At 34.2% G+C, this 22,321-nt stretch overlaps 1 protein-coding gene across 2 annotated transcripts in view; it reads left to right on the forward strand.

Annotated features, from left to right (window-relative positions):
* Window positions 1–22,321, forward strand: part of LOC116845604 (glutamine synthetase 2 cytoplasmic) — a 57,369-nt gene that overhangs the window by 13,630 nt on the left and 21,418 nt on the right. The window contains exon 1 of one of the 2 annotated variants that reach the window (XM_032818492.1): window positions 3,274–3,577. The exons of the other annotated variant lie outside the window; for it this stretch is intronic. The gene's annotated coding sequence lies outside the window, so the exon portion shown is untranslated. Of the gene's footprint in view, window positions 1–3,273; window positions 3,578–22,321 lie in introns of those variants that run through there. 2 annotated transcript variants of the gene reach the window in all.

Below are 22,321 nucleotides of genomic sequence, written 5' to 3' on the forward strand. Positions count from 1 at the left end.
TCGAATATGCGCATGTTTTAATTGCGCAAAAATTGCAACACCTTGAGGAACTTCAAGAGACGAATATAATAAAAATACACGGAAAAAACAGCATGACTGGCTTACGCATAAATTTAATTATGCACGGAAAAAAAGGTTTGGTTGAATTAACCAAATATCTGGTCGAATATGAACGATCCAGAAATTCCGATTGAAATAACCCGAATTACTGTTTAAGTCAACCAAAAATTTTGTTAACTTAAATAAAATTCGGGTTACTTCAATCGGAATTTCTGGATCGTTCATATTCGACCAGATATTTGGTTAATTCAACCAAATCTTTTTTCCATGTGCTAATCAGATTCGATGGTAAAAATCTACGGAACAATTAATTATGTGGTTGTTGCAACCACAAAGTAAGTGCTGAATTACTAGCGTTGCAGCAGTGACGATATATACTGTAAATAAAATACTGGAGAATTTATTTGTGGGATATAACGTTTATTTTTGCGGGATAAAGTTTATTTCTATATATAAATTTTGTATTCTGCAAATAAATTTTCAAGTATTTTGTGTACCTGTAGTTGTTTCAATCAGAATGTATCCATGGTAAATGCCACAACCTGATTTCTGGTTGTCACAATCAAATTACGTGCAACTACACTGATATAGTTGATGTGTCAAGATAACTGAGTCACATCACATATACATTTCACTGAAAAAAATACTTGGAAATTTATATGTAGGACATCAAGTTTCTTTTTCCGTGAAGTAAAGCTTATTTCTGCGAAATAAGGTTTCTATTAATATATCTATGATCAAACTTTATATCCATCAAATATATAAACTTTCAGATATTTCTTTCTCGGTTACTTTCTCAATTACTATACTTTCTTTTTCAGTTACTATCACACTAAAATAATTATGGGTAATACTACAATACTGCTCACAATTAAATATTTTTGGATACGTGCACCATACCTTTTTTACCGTATAATAAAGATAATAACTTATACGTACAACTTATAGTATAATAACTTATACTTACTCTACAGTAAAGACAATAAGATAATAAAGGTTCTATGATTAAATTTTACATTGTTCAAATAAATTTTCGAGTATTTTTTTTTCAGTGCATCTAAGGCAATTCGGGAAATCCCCCGATAGTTAAGATCTTTGTGTGAAATCCAGCCCGAATTTTACAATGCCGTAGAAAGCCATGGTACACGTGTCTGCCAGCGAGACTCATCGCACACAAACAGCTTTATCAAAGACTCCACTCGCGTACTGCCGAAAGCAAGTCTCCCTCTCGGATGACAAATCTTTAGGCACACGTGTCTGCGAGTGACTCGCCAAAGAGCGAGTAATTCACGGATCTTTAGTCCGGGATTAGCGTGTTGGGTCATTGTGTTAGCGAGCAGCACGATAACGGAAGAGATTAGCGGGCCACTTAGCGAGCGTTAATTCTCGCGAGTCAACTCTCGCGTTCTCCGTGTTGAGAAATTCACGTTGCACGTGTCGCGTGTCCGTTTTGGATCTCCGAGAAAATTTGTCGATCACGTCAAGACATTCTCCCAGAGAAACGATGAGAAGATACAATGAACAATGAAGTTACTGCGACAATTAAGATTCCGCGACACAATGAATGAAAGTATCCGTCGAAGTAGAATCTATATTACCTCGCACGGGATGTACGAACTGTTAAGAGGATACTGAAGCTGAAAACTTCAGAAATCGACAGAACATTGAAATTTTTCTGCAAAGTTTACGTCGTATTGATTACACAGAATTACAAATGCTTCCACACAATGAAAGTACGTGCAAAAATAAGTAGGAGCATTGCTCGATATGTGATAAAAACGAATAAAAAATTTTTAATATAAAATCTCAAGCTGTCAGCATAATATTTGCCTAATCGAAAAGTTCCGCAGCTTATACATACCGAAAGTGTGAATGCTCCAAACAGAAAAATTTTGAAGAACATTGTTCTACCTTTGCATTTGCATTTGGAAGCTTAAAAATATTGAAAAAGTTTGCAGAAAGATTTCTACACATATATGATTAGGTTTTCTGTTGAATATGGTAAAACAAAGCAACACATATTCATATAAGTTCTTTATATACAAGAAATACAAAAAAGATAGCGTGATTATGTTAGTGACGATCGTTTCTGCATTATCGACATTGTTCGAGTTTGTCATTGACTCCAGCATTCCCTTAAAGACCAAATCACACTAACGATTGGCGATTGATGATTGACGATTGAAGATTTTAACTTGACCAATTGGAACAAAGCAAGCTAAGGCTGAAGCTTGTTGATTCGTCAAAATCTAATCTTTAAGGGGACTGAAGGGTCAGATTGTATGAAAATCGTTCTTTCACAATTTTTTATGACAAATTGAATATGCGAGTGTTATTTTGACGTGTATTTATACAACATATAAAGAGAAGAAAAATATAATTTTGATGATCAAATACTCAATATAAGTGTATAGTACATGCAGTTAAAATATATTTCGTTTTTCTTTTCAAGGTCGTCATTTTGCAGTAATATCTTGACTCTTGGTGGTTCAATTAAGTTGAATTTTAGGTAGAAAATTTCTGTAGCTTGTCGTTATCGTGTATGAACCACTGACAAACTCGTGAAAATATTTAATTTTGAAATATTATTTTTTTTACTATAAAAGAACTGAAAATTTAATAATATTCCATTAAGATATTTGCAATTTTGTTAACTTTTACTCAATTTCTATTATAGTGGTTCACACGATAACGACAAGCTTACAGAAATTTTCGATCTAAAATTCAGCTTAATTGAACCACCGAGAGTCAAGATATTACTGCAAAATGAAAAGAAAAGCGAAATATATTTTAACTGCATGTACCATATATATATACTTATATTAAATATTTGATCATCAAAATTATATTTTTCTTCTCTTTATATGTTGCATAAATACACAATGTCAAAATAACACTTTCATTCAGTTTGTCATAAAAAATTGTGAAAAAACAAGCACGATTTTCAAGCAATCTGACCCTCCAGTCCCCTTAATCGTCAATCGTCAATGGCTAACCGCTAGTGTGATTTGGCCTTAAAGTAGTTTGCTCTTCTTTATCTCCAAACTGTCAATTGAAGTTTCCTTCTGCGAGCTGATTGGCCTGGCTCGCGAAATAGGGGTAAGAGATACAGCTCACGAATGTACACACGATAGACTTACGTGGTGTACAACGCGAACGCGTGCTCAGCTCGGTAGTGGGGTGGGAGAGTATAAAAGAGGGTAGACCCACGTTCCTCCCTCGTCCAGTGGATGACGCACCTTTTCAACGTAGCCGTCGTCATCGTCGTCGTCGTCGCGCGCGCGTCGTGCTCGCGTAGAACCACATTCGGCGCACTTGTCACTCACATCGCGATACTAACTTTGCGGGAGTCTTCTATACATCGTCGTGTCGTGGTCGTCGGCGTCGTCTTGTACCGGCGTTGCTTGCCAACCGCATCCACTAGTGCGCCCGTATCTCCGCTCGCCGCTTAAGCGTCACCCTTGCGGATGAACAATCCTGTTCGCCAGCGGCGACAAAGAAAGTCGGCGTAGCCAAGGTATTTCTCCGTCTTTCTTTTCTTCCGTAATCGAGTACTGCGACGCTGCGGACTCGCATCCCAGTAAGCAATCTGTGCGCAGACTGACGTCAGATTGGTGACAGATTTGAGCAGAATTTGTGGACAGATCTATAGACATCTCTGCGTCCTCAATTTGCTGTTGGATTGTCGACAGAGTCTGCTGAACAGAGGCTCTGACGGTAGATTGGCGGCAGAATGCGCGCAGATCCTGCTGCCGTTAGAGTCTATCAGCAGCTCTGCGAGCAAACTGTCTCCAATCTGCCATCAGAATTTGATAAACAGATACTGCGTGCAATCTGTTGCCTTTCTGTCAGATATTGTTAACAGACTCTGCGCAAAATCTGCTCGCGCAGGTTTGACTATCAGGGATCATTCTGTTTTATCATGGAGAAAAAAGTATCGTCCAATTAATCGGAGAAATGGAAGTAGGGCGAGGGGTTGTCAGCGCACGAGAGTGGAAACGAAAAACTCAAGCTTCGTCTCGAGCGACTCGCGAAGCGAGAACACGCGTTGTCATGCGAATGTCATGACAGATATTGGTAAATACAGATACTGGTAGATATTGAAAAATTTATATTCTTATTCTTTAAAAAATTCTCTAAAATAGACACCAAGAGTGTAAGATATTTTAAAAATAACATTTATTCCTCTTGTTTTAAGAGGAAATTTTCTACACAAGGAGAAAGATTTCTCTCAAAACAAGAGAAATAAATCTTATGTTCAGAATATTTTACACTTGGTATCTATTCTAGAGGATTTTTTTAAGAACAAGAATATTAGTATATATACACTGTAATTGAAATTGTAACATAGAGTTTATACTTCCTATTCATATTTTACTTTCTTATATTGATTATATTCTATGTATGGATTGGAATAATTGCCTTAACATTTACATTATTAACGTTTCCGTAATTGTCATTTGTTACACTGTAAAAACTGATGTATTAAATTTAATATTTCATATGTCCCAAATCATCCACTCTCATTTATGTGTAAATTTAACACAAAATAAATGTGGTAAAAAGTAACACGTATAATATGGAAAAAATGAACACAATTTAACATTTGAATACCGTCAGGAATCACAGTTTGTGTTAAATTGACATATGTATAATGTTAAATTAATTAAAATAACGTTACTTTAACATTTGAGAGAAGTATTAATCTATAGTTTTGATGAAATGAAAATGTTAAATTGACACAATCTATGTCTGATATATTAAATATGTCAATTTAACACAACCTGTGATTCCTGTGTATTCAAATGTTAAATTGTGTTCATTTTTTCCATATTATACGTATTATTTTTTAACACATTTGTTTTCTTTTAAATTTACACATAAATGAGAGTGGATGATTTGAGACATGAAATGTGTTAAATTTAACGTATCAATTTTTACAATGTACATATCCAATGCAATATAGAGAGATTGGAGCAATGTGGTTACTATAAGTTGACAAAATCGATTATTTCTACTATTCTTCAACAGATTCCAGAATCAAGCAAGCAAGGATTTTAAAGCCATCTTCGATATATTTAAAAACCTTGTTTGCTTAATTCTTTAACTTGTTAGAAAATACTAGAAATAATTGGTTTTTCCAACTTACCCCGATATCCAACTAACCTCGATCTCCCTAGGTTAGGTTCATAGCCATTAATCTTTAAAACATATACGCCGATCTGTGTACACAGCGACTTCAAACACACAGAAACGACGTAGTTAACGGTTTATTTCCGTGAAGGGGACAAAGAGAAATCCTAATGAGTATCAAAGTTAAATCGTTAAGTACTTTAACGATTGCGCTTTAAGATCGGTTCTTTGAATTGTTGTCCGGTATCGTAGTTTTCTGAGAGACTTATCCTTGGGACTCCAGGAAGCTCGAGTGCAAGCAACCTCGCAATCTAGTTGTAATCGCGGAATGCGGTACCGTATAAGGATCCCGCGTAACTGAAATGTAAGTTCTGAAGAAACTCGGATTCCGTGATTCAGACACGCTGAAGTCAAAGAACTTGGTTTTCGTGGAATCCAGAATCTAAGAGTTGTCAATATAAAGGACATACAACTGAGGAATATTAAAATATAAGACGAACTTAGAACTCATGAAAACTTGAATCAAAAGTATTCTATACTATAGAGAACTCGGAATACATAATGATGATATAAAAATTCAAGATCTAAACGAATAAAATAAAGCTATAAAATTCAAGGAAGCTGTAATGCACAAAAATTTCGCATTGAGAGAAAAATTACCTTAAAATCAACAAATATTTCTTTGATGGGTGCCATTAACGTATTTAATTAAATCTAAATTCTCTTTATTTAAATCAAATATTGTTTACTTGATTTAAGTAAACAATATTTGGTTTAAATAAAGAGAATTTAGATTTAAATAAATATATATGGCATCCATCAAGGAAATATTTGTTGATTTTAAAATGATTTTTTCCTCAGTCTAGAATCTACTTAGAATTTAGGCACTTTAAAACACGTAGAACATATCTTAAAAAGTTTTAAAGACGCGAGAAGACGAGAAGGTCGCGACAGCTATAATTCTGAGAGACGAGATTAGTAAGAGTATAATTAGTAACACTGAAAAATTAATATTCTTATTTTTAGAAAAATCCTCTAAAATAGGCACCAAGTATAAAATATTATAAATATAAGATTTATTCCTCTTATTTTAAGAAACTCTTGCCTCTGTGTAGAGAATTTTCTCTCAAAACAAGAGGAATAAATCTTATGTTTTTAGAATATTTTACACTTGGTGCCTATTTTAGAGGATTTTTCTAAAAATAAGAATATTAATTTTTCAGTGAAGACTTAAATGCGCGACAGATTAATAATAAGTAATCGCGTATAACTCTGAAGTTATTCGAAGAAATCGCACTAATCATAGATTTCGTGAAAGAGCAAGAGCTTGAATGAAAAAGTTCTACACTATGAAGTTTGATCTACAATATGCTCTTTGCTTCCTACTTCTTTCTCTTTATCTCTTTCTAACTTAAACCTTAAGCTTTAAGCCAGAAAAAGATAAAAGACAAGAAACAGAACGCAAAGAGCATATTGTAGCTTAAAGAGCTTAAAGAGCTCGAAATGCACCATGACAATACAAGAAATTAGAATCCGACCGGTATAAATTCAAAGAAGCTGTAATGCGCAAAAATCCCTGAATCCATCTAAAGCTCAGACTTTGACGCGCGTAGGACATATGACTTTAAGAAGATTTAAGGACACGAGAAGACGAGAAGGCCACAGCAGCTATAATTCTGAGAGACAAAATTAGCGGGAGTGGAAAATGCGATGAGTTAACGATAAATAGATGCGTACAACTCTGGGAAGTTAAATCGGTGCACGCTTACACAAGTGCGGCGGTGAGTGTGGATCTTGGACTTCTTAAAAAAGCGTATCTAACAATAAGAATCACTTCTGGCAACGCAACGCAACATTGCTTAAGTTTGAGCTTCAATCATTCTAAGTTTGAGCTTCTATTATTAGCTTCTGTCATAACGATTATGATTGCAAAAAAAGAAACAGCTAATGCCGGCCGCGTTTTATAAACGTCAGCGTGTTTCTACCACACACACTAAAATTCTCTTACAATTTTATCAATACTAATTAAATATACGAAATATTGAGAAATATTTTTAAATATTAAAAACGCGCACAGGTTCCATTCGATCAGTCGGTAAGAATCTCAAAATATTTTAATATTCAACGATACGTATTTATAATATAAATGAAACAAGTAAACGAAGAGTATGGGGTTGTATCGGAGTGATGAATAGCAGTGAAAATATTGCATTCACGTATATCGCGAGTCTGTTTGAGTAGGAGTTGGCGCATTCATTAATCGCAATAGAAGAAATTCGTCCCCAGGCGTACTATTGGCACACACACATACTATTCTCGTAGATCACGTGTACTTGGCAAGGATGCGCATGTTACCACTCGTCGCGCAGCTTAATTAGTATACCACGAGATACAAGCACTTGCCTGTATTTCTTTTATACATAATTGATAACACGTTTTCGCCAGTAAGTAAAGTGACTCGCATCATTCGTCGCGTTATTCATCGTGTCCGCGATCAGCGACCGATCGGTTCTCTTAAGTGAAACTTATGAAAGTTGCATAAAGCCATCAATACGTATCACGATTATTAAATCGAATGTAAATTCTCAACATTGGTTTTCTAGAGTGTGTCATTGTCGTTTGATCCTTGAAATTGCATCGTCGCTGTGTAGGTTACACGCGCGCTAATTAATAATTACGATATATCTTAAAACAATCGTCATGAAGTCGCGTGTATGAAGATAAAAAGTACGCACTCGTAGCTATTGTCTCTCGTTTTCAAATTTTGGGAGAATAACTATTTACACTGAAAGAAAATGTTTAGTATTTGTAGCTATAATTATACATAGAAAAATAATTAGTGATCGTTGTCAAAAAAATATTTTTTTTTATTAAATTCTACAGGGAAAAAATATTTGGTTGGATTAATCAAGTGTCTGGTGAAATATAAACGAACTAAAATTCCGGTTAAAGTTATCAGAATTCTGCGTAAGTTGATAAGATTTCTGGTTAACTTACAACTGTTTAAATTGAACAGTTGCAAGTTTTTATTAATCAGAAATTTTGTTTGATTTTAACTAAAATCTTGTTAACTTAAGCACAGAATTCTAGTAACCTCAACTGGAATTTTGGTTCGTTCATATTTCACTAGACATTTGGTTAATGCAACTAAATATTTTTTTCCGCGTGTGTACTACTATGTTATGTTAGTGATAATTATATGTATATTATAATTACTATTTTCGCGTTGAAATAACCAAAAAATATGGTTGGATTGAAAGTAACTCTATAGCCTTGGATCAACTACTTCTTTCTCTCACTGTGTTTCCGACGAAATTATTCGTAAAAATGATATCATACTCATGGTTCAACAGTATCATTTCGTGCTGGTTTATTATTATTTGTATGCAAATAAAAGGAGGAAATTATATCCTTGGCAGTGAGGGTCGGATTCGGACAGAAAGAACGCCCTTGATGATGATATGCCGGAAATACTTGGCACTGCGATTGTTCGTTCGACCCTGAGGAGCAACAAATAGTACATTCCGGAAACTTGGCACGTTACCGGACCGTTGCACCCGCAACAGATATTTATTTGACGCTCAGAGAGAGAGACAGAGAGGAGATTTCTCGACGAAGCGCAGTCTGCGAAGGAGTATCAACTGTTTACAAACATTCTTAATTTTCGCGAAATATATATCGACGAAACCTCGAAATTTGGATCTCTACCAAAGTGACGCGAGCACACTCAACGCTCAAATGCGATTTTGTATATATAAATAACTAGCTTAAACTACTCGGCGTTGCCCGGCTTATTGCAAAGTGTCGAGGGGATGAAGTCAGGAGAAGGATGTGGTATACCCAAGTTTCATGTAGACTATATTTTCTGCAGGGTTCTAGGGAGCGCAATTATGCGAAATTTAGTCCAGATCGGTCAACGGGTTTAGGAATGTATAAGGCACATACAAACATTTTATTTCATGTACATATAAAAGATTTGTAGAGGGTGCTAAGTCGCCGTGCAACGAAATAATTTTCGAATTACACTTTAATTGTATCAAGACTCGCAAAATTCGATGTGATTTCTTTATAAAAATATGAATATCTTCGCTGTCACTGGGTTAGAGTTATTTCACGAAGTCCAGGGAGTATCTGAAATTCCTGGCGACCTCTTTTTCGGCCGACGATAATTGACGCTCTTGATTGACTTTCGTGGCTTCTTTTCAATTTGGTCCACCGGTTGCGAAGCTCAGCATGAGACTATTCATCTGAAAACGTACCTACGAAACCTGTCGGGCAACTAGCGTCCGAAATTCCGAGAATCTATGGAACAAAACTAAATTTTTGACTAAATTTCATTGAAGACAATACACTGAAAGGAAAAAATATATAAAAAGCAAAAAATATTTATTCGGTGGGTGCTAATAACAGATTTACTTTATATTAATATTAAATATGGTTTAAACAGAAAAATGTATATTTGCTTTAAGAAAACCTTAAGATAACCTTAAGAAAGCTTTTTATGAGAGCAATTGTCTAATCTATTTGGATAAAAGAATTTAGGATTAAGTAAATATGTTATCTGTACCCATCAAATAAATATTTACTATTTTTTAGATATTTTTTTCTCACACAATTTAAAAAACAACTACGTTGCTTTACTTGTTAATTAAGTTGAAATTTATATATTCCTCTAATATCTCCTACAGTTTTTAATCCAGAATTCTCTCTGAATCCGCGATACTTATACTTAACATACTAAATGATTTCTTTATCAATAATTCATAATTTTAAAAACTCAGATAAATTATTCTCATGGAAATGCTTTTAGCGTAGCAAATTTATATAACGCGTACTTTATAACATGAGTTTTCTTAACAAAGGAAAATCGTATAAAATATAAGAATGTTCCTTGAAAATATCGCGTATTCTCTCTCTCTCTCTTTCTCTCTCTACGATATCTGCTACCAGACATTATAAATATTTCACGTTCCATTACACGTTGAAAGATCGATTATAACCAGGTTGCAGCTGGTCGCTATTTTTGCGGTGGACATAAGATTCGCGTATACATTTACGTACACATTTTTACGAAGAAGTCCATCTATATACGCGCGCGCGTGAATAAATATGAACCAAACCTTGTAGCATGCGTATGCGTGAATTATTTTGCGGAAAATGTGTTTCATATGCGGGCGCTTTGATTTCACGCTCGCTTTATGTAATTGCGCATACAGGAAATAAGAAATGGGTCCAATTACAAAGCTTTTTATCGAAAACTAATTTTTGGTTGCATATTTTTATTACAGGCAACAATTCACATTTCTCATTTGAAAAAGATGTAATCCGTACACTATATGTGTTAGAGAAAAAATATCAAAGAAATAAAAAAAATATTTAATCGTTGAGTACTAATAACATATTTACTTATACTAATATATGAAATATTTTTCAAATAGGAGAAAATATATACGTTTTTTAAAATCTTAGCTTTTCTCACAAAAAGCAATTGTTTATTCTATTTAAATAAAATAATTTGGATTTACTAATATAAAATATTTCTCAAGTTACATTATAATATATAATATTTTTTAAATATATTAATACAAAGTATTTTTCAAATAAGAAAATATATCTTTTTTTAAACCATAGCTTTTTATGAAAGAAATTATTTGTTATATTGAAACAAAAGAATTTGATAATACGAATAAGAATTTGATAGACTTGAATAAATATGTTATTAGTACTCACACCGAATAATTATTTTTCATTTTTTAGATATTTTTCTCTCAGTAATAGCCAGTATAATACCTAGCGCGTTAATAACTCCGAAATTAATAAAGACCAAAATAATTCATAACTTTTAAGGTTCGAATAAATCATCTGTCAAGGTATAATGGAGAAAGCGAGTCTCGCAAACTGTACCGTTCAGTTAAAATTCATAAACCCTGTATATATATACACACAATCGTATAGTGAGTCCAAATTATATAGTCATTAACATTTCACTGCGGCACTGCGTATCGATTTATCGCACCTTCGCTACTTACCCGATCTCAAGCCGTTATCGATGATCACCTACATCAACGCTCGATAGATTAGCGAAGTTCCACACATCATCGCTTCTCTAATCCACGAATAGTGGATCGGGTCGATATTGGAGCACGCCCTCGTATCACGACACCCCGTATAAGAAATCGATCTCCCTGCTTGTCGTGTCGACGTCGCGAAGCACAACTCGCAAAAGCGCGATATATTTGATTTCCGCAAGCAGATATATTCGAACGAGGCTAAGTCCTTAAATGAAGGATCTATATAAGGACCATTGACGGATGGCGAGTGTAGGTTAGTGGAACGCTTCGTTCGTATTTTATCGCACAACCTCATAATTCGTAATGTCACGCGCTAGAAGAAACAAAAATGCGCGAGACGACCTGCGATCGACGTGGCGATCGGTAATTAAGAAGAATTTTTGTTATCATCGATACGCGTTGGTCAACGTGCACGCGTCGCGATATGTACATGTCGTCGTTCCTGTAATTTAAAGCGTAAGTAACTCATACAGGAAACGTAAAGAAGAACAAGATCGACTGAGATAATTTTTATCTACTTTTGCGTATAATTACACAGGTCTTTAGTAACGAAATTATCAGGATCATGTTTTTCCGGGAATATTACGATACTTTTACTGAGAGAAAAAAGATCTAAGGAATAATAAATATTTATTTGGTGGGTACTAACAACGTATTTATTTATATTAATATAAATAAATTATTATTTATATTAATATAAAATATCGTTCAAATAAGAAAATATACATTTTCTTAAAACTTTAAGAAAATTTTAATTTTTTATGAAAGCAAAGGTTGTTTACTTTATTTAAATGAAATAATTTAGATTTGAATAAATATGCTATTAGTACCCCCACCAAATAAATATTTTTACTAAATTTTTGGTATTTTTTCTTTCAATGTAAGGGTGAGTTGCCGAAATCCTAAATCGGTTTTCTAAATCGCACCTCATTAATCATATCTGACTTTTTAAAATGTTTCTAGCACACATAAAATAAGATACAATCTGAAAATGTTTTATTTATATTTCTCATTGCTCATTTATTTCTGATTTTTACTGTTAGATGTCGTTTATATTTAATAATAAAGAAATCGATGAGATACGATTTAGAAAATCGCTGAATTTCGGTAACTTTGCTCTACACTGAAGAGAATAAGTATCTAAGAAATAAAAAAATATTTATTCTCTCTCTCGGTAGATACTATAGTAACATATTTACTTAAATCTAAATTCTCTTATATAAAAAGAATAAATAATTGCTTTCATAAAAAAGGGTAAGGTTTCAAGAAAATATATATTTTCTTATTTGAACAATATTTTATATTATATGAATATAACAATATTTTATATTAGTATGAATAAATTTATTATTAGTATACTCACCGAATAAATATTTTTAAGAAAAAAATATATAAGAAATATTTATTCGGTAGATACTAAAAAAATGACATATTTGCTTGTATTTATATAAAATATTCTTCAAACAAGAAAATATACTTTTCTTAATTTTTTTAAAACCTTTTTTATGAATTTTTTATTATTTATTTAAATAAAAGAATATTTAGATTAAGTAAATATATCATTAGTACTCAATATAAATATTTCTTATTTTTTTAATATTTTTCTCCTTAGTGTAAGAAGTGAAAGTTATTGTGAACGATTTCGTGATGAGTAACAGTCATTATCGTTATCGTTAAGAAGTTAGTTACACTAGTATTTATATGTCAATTGTTTATTTTGACTTCAGGGCGAAAATCTTTAAAGAAAATTTTAAGAGCTGCACAAAGGGCTTTGCGTAATTCATGTAATTATTAAGATACAAGCATTTTACATAATTAACAAATAATATAATATATAATATAATATACGAATTATTTAATATCACGGCTATATTAAATAAAATCAGAGCCAATAGATTTTTCGCGTAAAACACGAAGCAAACCTTCGCCCAGGGTCTTATCAGTATAGCGTATCTTATTGCGATAAAACTACAAAAGAGAGATGTTCGATTTCAGCCTGACTATCCGTTGATTTACATTACGGCTTATCAGTTGTACGTATCACGTGTCTAACCGTTCCGGCGCCATTAAATTCTTGACTTTTATCGGGACGTGATTGTCAAATTAGATTCTAATCAGGAATGCTTGTGAGAAGTGCGGCTGAAACCGGTGCAATCCGGTCGATTCGATTTCTGTCGGAATTATTGGCGAATTATTCACGTAGATACTTTGCGCGCGCGCGATCACTGAATACGTGTTGTCTGTTTCTCGAGCATTGAGAAAGAAAATCATAAAAGGATTGCTGAAAAGCAAGCCCTTCTTGTAGTTTTAGTCGACACGCGAGGCTTATCCCTGCGACTAAGTGGGCGTTTATCGACGTATAGCGTGCTGCTTATGAAATTATCCGGACCACGTGGAGCTCGATGACTGGAAATAGTTCGACATCGCATCGATGTGTCGAATTACGCTCGTCCGCGTCCGTCTCTTGGGCTCCTCGCAATCGCGTCCCATTGACGCGAGATCTCTTTTTTTTCCTGCACGAACGCGTCGATGGCACCAGTCTCTCGAGCGAGAATCGCATCTAAATTAAGGTTCGATTGACATAATGATGGCGAATAATACGCGCAAAGCCTATCGATCGCGCTTGTGCCTACTTTGTAGCAAACTGTAAGTACTCTTATCGACCAATAGATAGGTTCGACGTCAACGCACAGTTGCTTCTTCTCGGAGAATGAGACACCTCGCCACTTCGATCGATTCGTGCTAATTTTTTATTTTATTGACCCGTGGCAAATTCGCCGCAACTAGGTTGCTTTTTATGTTTGCGAAATCTTTGTCATGTTCAGAATTGCACTTTCGGCAACATTATCGGCAAGACAATTCCCGATGACTGAGGAAAAAACTTGAAAATTTGTGCGATATAAGGTTTACTTCTATGAATATAGTTCATTTCTATAAATAAATTTTATATCTTGCAAATAAATTTTCAAGTTTTTTTCCTTATTGTAAATATCAAGTTTTTTGACTCGACATCGCGACGTTGAGAAAAAATTCATAAAAATTAATTTGTAAGATACAAAATCTATTTCCATAAAATCAAGTTTATTTCTGTGAATAAACTTTACATCCCACAAATTTTCAAGTATTTTTTCTCGGTATAAATATCAAGTTTTTTTTTCGACTCGAGACATTGCCGTAGACATTGAGAAAAAGTATTTGAGAATTTATTTGTGGGTTACAACATCTATTTTTGTGAAATCAAATTTATTTCTGTGAAATAAAGTGAATCAATTGACGACGATATTCATTCAGTGTTGTGTTTTGGAGACATATTAGTTCATTGCTGATCACATCATATTTTGAAACACGTTCAGAATATATTTAACACGCGTAATCGTGTAAAAGATACTTTATTTACAAAATAAATATTTTATATATATGTATATGCACTGGGAAAGAAGTATTTGAATATTTATTTCTATGAAATAAAATTGATTTCTGCGAATAAACTTTATATTCCACAAATAAATATTCAAGTATTTCTTTCCCAGTGCATATATATGAAATATTTATTTTGTAAATAAAATATTTTTTACACGATTACGCGTGTTAAATATATTCTGGACGTGTTTCCAAGTACAATATGATCAGCAATAAAATAATATGTCTCCAAGACGCAACACTGAATGAATATCGTCGCCAATTGATTAAGGAATTGAACGCCGGCAACTTTTCCTCGGTCGGTCTTTGAACTCAGCACTCAGCAGATGTATAATCCGTTCGCCGGTTGTTCGCGAGATCGATTTTCTCGACTGTCACGCCGTCTCATGTGAAATCTTGGATTTATCTGCGGAAAACGGGGACAGAGAAGAGGTCAATGAAACATCATAATTTCGTAATTTCTACAAGCGACTAGTAACGAGTATTATACTGAGAAAAAAGCGGTTTGATCAAAATAAAATCGGCGATCATCAGCCATCAAAGAAATATTGGATCTATTCAAGAAAATACACGTTAATGCAACAATAAGTTACATTGATATAGTGATTTCAACGCAACTTATTGTTGCATTAACATGTATTTTGTTGAATAGATCTAATATTTCTTTGATGGTCGATAACTACCGACTTTATCAATACAACTGTTTTTTTTCTTCGTGTTTTCTATTGTTTTCTTATTGTTGATACATGTTCTGCAAATTCAATGCGTGATACCTACGCGGTAAAAAAACATTTTGTATTTGTGTTGAAACCGGTCCGTGTAGACATTTCTGTGTTAAATTTTTAACATACCCATGTGTGTTAATATTTAATATATTGTCGTCGTCGGTCTATTCTGCATTGAGTTTATATTCATAAATCTTAAGCGTTGAATTAACACAATTTATATGTAACATGTGCATTGTGAACATGGCAATGTATTTTACATGCAAAGTATAAATATTTGCCTTGCCCAACACAACATTTGCTCAACACAAGTGTTGAATTAACAAAAAAGTCGATTTATGAGATAAGAGTTTATTCCACAGAAACTTTGCGTAGATTCTATAGAAACATACAATTTACATAAACACGTAACATTTACATAGATTTTATCGCATAGAAATAAACTTCGTTTCGCAGAAACACAAACTTTATATTTTACAAATAAATTTCTAAGTATTTTTTCTCAGTGCGTAATATGCGTTAAATTCAAATGTTAAAACGCAAAAGTTTCCGCGTGGAATTATCAGAAAACGTAGCAAATCGACGCATTGAAAATGCGTCGTTAATTCAACACTAAAGATGTCATTAAATACGTCGAGACAGACGTATTGACGTGACGATTGATTCAATATTGTATCGTAATAATATCCAGATAGACTTTCATTATCATCACGACGTGAAGTAATCGATGATAGAAACTCTACTAACTTTTTAAATTACATTTACCAGATAAATATACTATATTGAATCAGTAGAGACTTACGCCATATAATGTAAATTTTTTCTTGCATTGAAACGCAGTAACAAATTTATTAAAAGTTGCACTTGATATTACATCCGATATGACATTATTTAGAACAAATATTGATAATCTTTTCTCTATTTATTTCGTATTTCTATTTCAGTCATTCCATGTAATAAATACGAGTGCCATACGAATCACTTATAAGAAATGCGACTTTTAAAAATCGACTAATGAAGTTGCTGCCAAATTCATACCTGTCTATTCACTTATATGCGCGCCTACCTGACAATATAACAACAATGCGTTGCACGTGAAAAGGAACGATTTCTCCGGAGCAACGAGTATGAATGTCGACGATGCGAATTCGCAGTGATTAATAATCGTATTAGCGTAATGAGCGCTTTACAGATTGATGGATAGCGACACTGCATCTCCTCAATGACGCGCGTCAGTCACGCTCGGAGCGCCGATAACCCGCTTTGGTCTCGAAACTATCAATACGAGATGTGGCTTTAATCTTCGAGTAAAGGAAGAGATAAACGCGATGAAGTGCACTAACAAATTACTGGCGGTCTTGCGACAACTCAATTAAAAGAAAAGCCTCGTTAATCGACGTGTATTTACCGAGCGGCTAATCGATAGGAGGAACTTCTCTTTTTCATTAGCAACCGTATCGCGATCGGACTACATCGTGATTGAGTGCAGATAGGTATTTCGTGATACTCGCTTTACTTTTACAAAGTAGCAGATAATATCGTACGCTTCGCACACACATCTCTTTAAATTGATCCGCGCGGGGAACAGACCGTTAGGCTCGATTTCTGCTTCGTTTTTAATCGAACGGCGAACCAGCACTTTGCTCCAAAGCAGGAGAAACAAATGGCTCGAAGTATTTTGCATACAATAAGAAAAAAGAAACTCGTCCTCGTTCCGATTGTCAATGACGAATGCAAGTATCGTGTGGTAAGTTCCATTCCGCGAGAACGCGAGACAAGTAGAAAGAAAGAGAAGGACAGAGGAAGAGAGAGAGGCGACTGCTTATCGTGCTCAAGGACAGAAACGTCGTAAGCAACGATAAGCACAGATAGAGAAAGTCGGAATTTTTTCCCACAAGGCGGCAAAATAAGAAGCAAAAGAAAATGGGGACCGGTTGTACGCAAGCAATTATCAATGGACCGACGGAATATTTCGGGAGGAAGAGTTTCTCGGTAATCTGGGAGCGTGACGACACGGGAGATCTCGTCAACCTACGGCATTTCGTAAAACGATTGCGACTTTTGTCAGTTATTTTCCTTCCTCTACACCATCATTATGATACGAGGAATTTTCTCGCGTGCATTCTTCCTTCACTTATCTCAAGAGGCCGGGTCCGGTTTCCTCGGCCATTTTCTAACATCGACTAGTGCATGCGCATGCATAAGTAACAGCTGATTCTCTTCAGAGATCGTAGCTGGAGCAGGACAGAAACATTATCTCTCCTTTCACTTGCACAGTGAAGATGACGAACGTTAGACTTTGGGCCAAGTCGCAATACAGGTTTCTTCTTTCGTTTCTTATAAAGAGAGCTAAAGCATCCTCGATGCCTCTAGACTACGCTATTGGAAATCACACAATTCGCACGGGCGAACGCGATGTGATATTTGGAAGCAAAATTCCATGTTTGTCGCTACGATTTGACGGAAAGTTGTTCAATTAATACGAAGGCACGTAATGACACAATTATGTTGTATGTGCACATGGAAAAATAACATTTTACTGGCGCGTAGAAAAGCGATTACTCAGTTTACTTCTTTTAAGTAGTGGTTATCTTCAGCAAAGAATAATTTTTTAACCTCTCTTGTAATTACGGTCAAGCAAGTATAATCATTTCTGTTTATGCTTCTAAAAAGACATTTTCTTTCTTCCTGTTTTTATAATAATAATATCCAATAATATATACAGTAATAATAATAACATCTCGTATTAATATTATAGAATATTTTCTCGTAATAATAGTCTTAAAATATACTCATCGTCAATTCGAGAAAAGCGCATTATTATTTATGTAAAAGAAGAATTTATTTTCTTTACTAAAATGTTCTAAAAATTTAGCGAAAAAGAAATTTAAATCTATATAGTATAAATATACAGAATTTTTTTATTTAATATTCTTAATTAAAATGCCAAGCTTATACTAGCGTTCAGAATTTATATTGAACAAATTTGATGCTTATAATGAGAATTTTAATAATAATACTTGATAATATACTAATTTAATAATGAGAAATATTATACTTTAATAACAATACTTAATATATATAATACTTAATAATACTAAAGAATATTTTCTTAATAACAGTCTTAAAATATGCTTATTACAAACTCGATATACGATATACGAGCTCATTATTGTACTCAAAAAAAGAATTTAATACTTTATAATACTAAAGAATATTTTCTTAATATCAGTCTTAAAATATACTTATTACAAACTCGATATACGATATACGAGCTCATTATTGTACTCAAAAAAAGAATTTAATACTTTATAATACTAAAGAATATTTTCTTAATATCAGTCTTAAAATATACTTATTACAAACTCGATATACGATATACGAGCTCATTATTGTACTCAAAAAAAGAATTTTGTCTTTTTACAAAAATATTATAAAACTTTATCAAAGAAGAAGCTCGAATATATCTAATAAACAAATCGAATTTTCGCTTCAATTTAATATTCTCCACTGAAGTATTAAACTTATTGAGAATGCATTTTGAATAAATTAAATACTTATGGTAGATCTATAATTATATGATCTATAATTATATATCGTATAGCTCATGATTGATATGTGAACTCATGACACACTTGAAGCAAGTAGTATTTGCTTGAACGCAGTATGCACTTTTCTGCTTTTCTGTATGTACACGCGCGTGCGTCGGCGTGTGGCATTTGCAAAAATTATGTCTCTACAAAACAACGTTCGTAGGCAACGAGTCTGGATTCGACGCGCGAACGCACCTCCTGCACTCCTAAGCCTTGAAATTAATAATTATCCGCCGCATTTCCATTAAGCCGCTCGTGAGTTATCGACGTCGCACGGACGTTCTTGTTAAAAATTCGTTCTGAACTGGTCACGTACAGTATCTATTGAATCGATATCCCTCCGTATTAATCGCGCACGTCGGATTGTCGAATTCCTGAAATTTGTTGACCGCATCCCAGGCTGCGGCTGCACGCGCGATATCGACGCGAGACACAATATCGATTCACGCACGCACATGTGTATGTCTGTCTGACGCACGCAGATATCCCCCGAGACTGTTTTCGAATATGTGTTAATCGTGCGTAACGTCGCGTAAATATCGACGGTATCGTCAGTGAACTGATTAAACGAGTCACGATCACGTGAACGCGCAGTGCATACCTGGTCGGTCATGCTTGTTTAGTTATCAATAGATCGTAAATTAATTTTTAGACACGCTCGATTGACGAGACATTTAATCCGGATAAACTAATCTTTGTATCAATTAATTGCGTTACACTCTTTGCCGTGTAATACACGCAGATAAATACCACACTCAGGTAAATGTTACGCAAAAAAGAACTAGCTTCCAGAGCTAAAAAATAGCTGTAGCAGATAAGATGTGTCACTGAAATAGGGACAGCTAATGTAGATACTACCGAAGCTAAATTTATTCTCTATTAAACTTAGGCACTACAGCGAGAAATATTAGTTATCTATTTTTATAGAAATATATGTTATGTTATGTCATTTGTTACAGTCATTTATTTCTAACAGCTAATATATATATATATATATATATATATATATATATATATATATATATTAGCTGTTAGAAATAAATGACTGTAACAAATGATTGTAGCTGTACGGCAAATTTCTTTAATATATGCATACGATAAGAAATTTAGGAATAACTGCCATTTTCTTAGCTACTTGAAATAATGTACATTTTTAATGTCACCTAATATATTTGTATTTCATAGCGAATGCATCTTAGCTGTCATAGCCAATTCTTAACAGTGACAGCTAAACGATTAGCCTTTTGTCTAAGTTTGAATCAGCTACCGCGACTTAGCTGATATTACTAAATCATTTTTTTGCGTGTACTTGTTCCAAATATTCCATGAGTTTGTATATCCGCAAATTCACCACAAGTTTATTCAAAGCACCAAATTCGTTCAAAATACATTTTGAATCTTAATAACCTTGGCTTTTCAATCGAGAACGTTAAATTAAAGCAAATGTTCGTCTTACCCTACTACGTAAGAATCGAGACAGCCTTTTCTTCAATAAAGTTTCATAATATTCTTGCAAGGAGAATACATTCTTCTTTCGAGTGCATGATAATGAGCTTTTTTAAATTTATGATGAGTATATTTTAAGATTATTATCTAGAAAACATCCTTTGTTGAAGATAACCACTTAAAAGAAAAAAAGTAAACTGAATAATCGTTGCTTTTCTTAGCAGTAGAATGATATTTTTCTGTGTGCAATTTAGTTTTAAGACTCTACAATCAGTGGTATAGTTCACTTCAAAAGATACATGAAAGCAGAGCAATTCACTCGTATTTTTTGCGAGTATTTTCGTTTTCATAACTGAGAAGTTTTCTCACGTGTTCACTCTGAGTACGATTTTTATATGGAAAAAAAAAATCGTAATTTAGTACCCGATGGCGGCGTCGTAAATTAATTGTATAGACACGCTCAATTAACGAGACACTCAATCCAAGCAAACTAATTAATTCTAATTAATAACTCAGCTAATTACGTTACACTGAGAAAAACACTTGAGAATTTGTATGTGGGGGATATAAAGGTTATTTCTATGAAATAAAGTTTATTTCTGCCAATAAACTTTATACTATTATAAGGTTTATTTTTGCGAATAAATTTCATATTATTATAAACAAAGTTTCTTTTTGCGAATGAACTTCATGTTCCTTTCCCCCAGAAATAAGTTTTCAAGTACTTCTTTCTGAGTGTACAGTCTTGCTGCAATAGTTCAGCTTTAAGATCATACAATTAGTCGTACAGTTCGTTTGGAAAGATACACGAAAGTAACGACTTCTCACTCGCAATTCTTGCGTGCGTTTTCGTTTTTATGATTGAAAGATTTCCTCTTTCGTCTCCACTTTTTGAGTACGATGTTTACATAGAAAAAAGTATTGAAACTTAAGACCCGACGGCCGCGTATTTACACGTTAAACACGTAGTGTTTAAAGTATCCGAGTGCATCGTTTGGCTTTTCGGAAGTCATTGACCATATTTCCGCTCCTAACGCGGTTCTCACAGCGATTAACTGCTTGACCAATCGCTCTTTTGAGCGCCCTCCTCCTTTCTCCCTCTCTGCTCGCGTTAACATTTTTTACACGTCAATAAACGAGCGCTAATCACACATGACACATTTTATTTTTCTTCTTTCATTTCCGCCTATGGTTTGACCAATTGACGTTCCAGACACAAAATGTCTTGACGATTTTCAACTCGTGTCTCTCTCTCTCTCTCTCTCTCTCTCTCTCTCTCTCTCTCTCTCTCTCTCTCTATCACTTCCTCTATATTTTCACTTTCTTCCATCGTGCTTTATTTATTTATTTTAAACTTCAGCTGCGCGGATTTAGCTTGTTTTTCATCAGTTATACACGTCTAATACTTCCTCCAGTTTCTATTTGCCATGTCATCCATCGGAAACAGATACTTATCAATATTCAACTAGAATGAACATCGACACGACACTTCGTCATGTTTATTTTGACTCACACACTCATCGCGGCGTACTGCGAGCATGCACCTCGCTTTGTTTCCAACTGTCGCTCGATCCGACGTTTTTATTGGCTTCTATCCCTCACAGTCTCTACATCAAGGAAAAACGGTTTAAAGATAATTATCGGTACTGATCCGAACGTAGCGGATATTTCTGGACGACTGATAGCCAAAAGGTCGCGCGCACTTCCGAAATACCGATATCTTCGATACAACGGCGCGGCGATAAAATTCACAATGACACGACGAGATCTCGAGCACCGATTCCATCGCGGTAATTAAGCAGAATCCGCAGTCCTCGTGCTTCATGAGCCGCGCTCTGTCAGTCCCCGAACAAGAGAAGAAATCAAATTAACG

Source organism: Odontomachus brunneus, unplaced genomic scaffold (genome assembly GCF_010583005.1).
Source record: "Odontomachus brunneus isolate Ranch 3 - 2012 unplaced genomic scaffold, Obru_v1 Obru_scaffold_053, whole genome shotgun sequence".
Taxonomy (NCBI): Eukaryota; Metazoa; Arthropoda; class Insecta; order Hymenoptera; family Formicidae; genus Odontomachus; species Odontomachus brunneus.